The sequence below is a fragment of the Danio rerio genome, chromosome 22, assembly GCF_049306965.1.
Source record: "Danio rerio strain Tuebingen ecotype United States chromosome 22, GRCz12tu, whole genome shotgun sequence".
Classification (NCBI taxonomy): domain Eukaryota; kingdom Metazoa; phylum Chordata; class Actinopteri; order Cypriniformes; family Danionidae; genus Danio; species Danio rerio.
The window spans coordinates 4,685,467-4,690,000 of NC_133197.1; positions in this window are offsets into that span (position 1 = coordinate 4,685,467).

The window sequence follows — 4,534 nt, forward strand, 5'->3', positions numbered from 1 at the left end:
AACGGCAAGTATATTTAGTGACACATAATTGTTTACTATTATTATTATCATTCTTTTACACTTTAAAAAAAAAAAATTTTATTTATTGTTATTTATTTATTTATTTTTGTGTCCGCCTAATATAACCAAACATCCGCAATCGATTAAGTTGTTTGTTTACCTGTTTTGTACTGCTCATTCTGTGTACACGAGAACTGTCAACACTCTGACCTTTTTACCTCTGGCCAGGGTTTTTAAATCTACTAAAATGACCAGGATTTGGTTTTGCTTTCGTTTTCCAAGCTTTATGCGCACAGCCACGAAAGCGAGAGAGACGTTAAATAATTAACTATTTAATCTAAAAGACACAGAAAACCTTTACTAAAAACTCAGAGGATGAAATTACATCTAATTTGGCTGCAGAATATTTGTACACCATTGTGCTGTGTTCACACCAGACGCGGAACGCTTGGATAAATTGCACGTAAATAGTGCGTGAACATTTGAGGGTACTCGCTTCATTCACGCGTCAATTGCGCATCATTGGCGCGTCAAATTCACTTCAGAACAGACGCGGATTCGCGTGATGGGCGGGGCTTCTGTCTGCCTGGTGACTCTAGCTTCATAGCTAAATGGCTAACATGGATTTTATTAAGAAAATAACAGTGTTTCTGTGCTTTATGAAGACTGAAAAACAGCGTCGATATGTTTAGTGCCGTTTCCGAGTCCACTAGATTTTTTCAGAGGTGCATCCAGCTCTGTGAGCTCATAAACTCCTTCAGAAACTGTACTTGGATGACAGAGGCTTTCAGCGGTGCTTCTGACTGAGCCAAGCTTAATTTGATGAACTTTTTGTCGGTGTCGGCTGGAGGATTTCCCCTACGAATGTCCGCTGAAGTTCAGATTTTCGAACTTGACTGATTTGTGTGAAACGCGCGTCAAACGCACAAAACGCTCAACTCGCGCCGCGTCATTCGCGCATTTTGCGTCATTCGTGCCGCACCATTCGCGCAGCTTCATTCGCGCATATCGCGCTGCAAGAAGTCCATCCGCGCATTTGTGTTGACTTAACATATAGATCACTCGCGCTTGACGCGCGTTCCACGTCTGGTGTGAACGCAGCATTAGAAATGGGTAATCTACACCCATATTTAAATGATCTACACATTTTATTCTTGTAATTATATATTTTTAGAGATATTAACTGTTTTTATTCCTTTTTTCTGTCATTTCTCATTTGCTGTATATTTTATTAATTTGATGATGTCAATACATTACATCTTTTATACATGTAAAATGCTTTGGCAATACTTTACAAAATGTCATGCCAATAAAGCTAACTGAACTTATAGCAAGAGATAGCAAGGAAAGAAGCTATGAGAGCAGATTTGACCTGTTAGTGGGTGCACATGGCTCCTGAATGGCATCAAAGAGAAATAGTCGATTTTTTAAAAATTATTTCAACAGTCTTTTTTAAAACTTTAACCCATTGAAAAGCCAGTTTAAAACAGATAATAATACAAATTGTGTTAAAAATCAAATTATGTTTTGTTTGTCGCATATAGTTAACTATTTATGTGCTGTGGGTAAAAGGTGTGTTTCAATCCGGCTACCATCGCAAGTATATTACAAACATGCGGGAAGCACTGAATATATTGCAGCTTGGAAGTAACTTGCACAACACAAATGGTTACTGAAATTATATGAAATTCATTTTTTCTAAAAAAAAATCCTAATAGTTTTGCTAGATTAAGACTCCTATTCCACATCTGGGATCATTCAGAGCTCTTTAAAACTGAAGTTCAAAAGTTCAAACCAACGAGCACCCTATAAGTCCACTGTATGGAGAAAAACCCTGCATGATTTCTCAAAAACCTGCGTTTCTGTTCCACTGAAGAAAGAAAGAAACCTCTCGGATGACCAGGGGCGTAATGTGTCAGGAAATGTTCATTCTGAAGGTGAACAAACTAATCCTTTAACTAGGTTTGATTCCCAGGGAACACATGTGCAACATACTGCATTTATTATGCATGGGTTTAAGTGAACATACAGCTATGGAAACAATCTAGAAACCACTCCACAATCCTTATTCAATTTTTGATTTATAGTTTTTTGTTTGATTAAAAGCCCATTTTAATTTCATTCTTTAAACTACTGATGACGTTTCTTCCAAATCCTAAATAAAAAATAAAGAGATAAAGATTGTTAAAATGACAAAGGTTACCAATGTTTTAAATGAATAACCAATGGTTTTTAGTCACAACAATTGCAATCATTTGCTACTCTGGCCAACTATCATTTAAAAAATCCAAATGACAGTACTTTTATTTAGAAAATTGGGTAAAACAATAAGTTTTAACCCATACCTAATAAATCTAGCAAATCCACAGAAACCAAGAACTGTCAGGTGGTCCCCTAAAGGTACCGTTCACCCCAAAATTAAAAGTCTGCCATCAAGAGTTTCTTTCTTCTGTTGAACATTAGGGGAGATATACTGAAGACAACTGCGGAAAAAACAGCCATTGACTTCCGTAATATTTTATATCCCTACTATGGATGCCAATGGCTACCCCCCCCCCCCCCCCCATAAATTCCTCAGGATGTCTTGTTGTGTGTTCAACAGAAGAAAGAAAATCATGAACGCTTACAAACACTTGAATGTGAGGAAATGAGTGTTAATTTTGGGTCGGTTATCCCCATTTTTCCATAGCTGTATACTGAATGTGCTGTAAGAGTGTTAATGTAATGTATAAGTGTCACTTTCCCATCACACTAGTGAAGTTAACAGGGTTGTTAGTTTCTTCAGCTGTAGCTTCTTCTTCTTTTTCCTCAGGATGGTCTGTGAGATCTATACTGAATATACATGTAGTGTTGTGGCGATACTGGAATTTCCAACTTCGATACAATACATTGAAAAATATCGAAATTCGATACTGTTTTCGATACCACGATTAATCAATTTCACAACATTAGGAGTATAGGATTGAAGTAAAAAGAAAATAAACCGTGCAACGTTTTAGCTGTTGCAAGTTAAATTTAATTTTACACAAGGTATGTCAGCAGTTTTTAAGTCCAAAAGGCAATGAATTACTAGTAAAAACTTAATTAGTGCACTTGGTTGTTGTCTTATTTTAGGATTGAAGCAAAAGATTTAAGATTAACGATCTTAATATTATTACTGAGGGAGGTTATGCCTAGATTAACTTAAGAGATTTAACCAAAAGTGGGAACATGCTAGTGTCGAAACAAATCAAAAACAAGATTGTATCATTTTAAATATTTCAGGATCGAAATTATCAATATTTTTGACAACACTAAGATGAGAGTCGATGGTTCAAGGTGCCCAATGTGACACTCACTGTGAGCTATTGCTACCCTTCACTGTAAATATTACTGTGGATATATCTGTAATTGTAGAAGACATCAAGAAACTCCTCTGGACGGTAGGAGATGAGTTTATTTGACGCAACTGGAAACAAGGGCTGTGATCGTTTTTTTTTTGTGTGTGTGTTTAGTCATCGGAAATAAAAAAAGTTAACAAAAAGGTGAAAAAAAGTCATTAAAAACGTATGATTTACAGTAGGAACCTGAAACATTTTATCTGTTCATGAACCAACATTACAAAGTTTACTTAGCGACCTGTCGCTACTTTTTTTACAGTAGTTATGTCATTTTTTGATACACAAATATATATATATATATATATATATATATATATATATATATATATATATATATATATATATATATATATATATAATTTTTTTTTTTTTTTTTTTAAGTTCCCAGGTTTTGCAGGTTGCAATGTACTGAATTTTGCTTGCCAATCTTAAGCCAATTGTAATCGAGTGTTTTGGTTCAATTTGGAATTGACCCAACCAGCACAGAGCCTGTGGGACCAGAGTGAGTGATCCAACTTGGCCCCCCTGGTCTGATTTACAAATATTTAAAAAGCATATATTTATTCAAGCACATTTATTCTGATATTTTTATATAAACACTATTGATAAATCAGTCCCTTCAGGATTTTGCGAGTCCAGTGGGGCTTTTTAAAAATTTTTTTTGCAGATTTGTTTTTGTGTATTTCCATAGCAAAACACAAAAATCAGACCAAACATTGCAAGTTTTGAGAAACGCATTCACAAAATCAGTCATTTTAGGGCACAAATATTAAATATAATTATATTATCTGAATGGACTGATAAAATTATAATTTTACATCAATAGTTGGTTTAGCAAACAATTTGTACTACTAAAAATTAAACCATTTCAACACCTAGATATATTGTGACATACATTTGTAATGTAAATCGTTATTGTATCCATGATTTAACTAAGAATATGCCCAGAAGTGTGTTGCTAAATTGTTGTAAGCCATATATTTACCTAAAAGTAAACAAATAAATGAACTCATAACAAACACATTACACTTTTAATTCTAACGTAAAGCATTTATAAATCCATGTTTTGATGAACAACCAAAACATTCGTAACTATGTTTTTTAATTAAATAAAATAAATAGTTTAACGAACGATTCAGTCATTCATTTTTCCT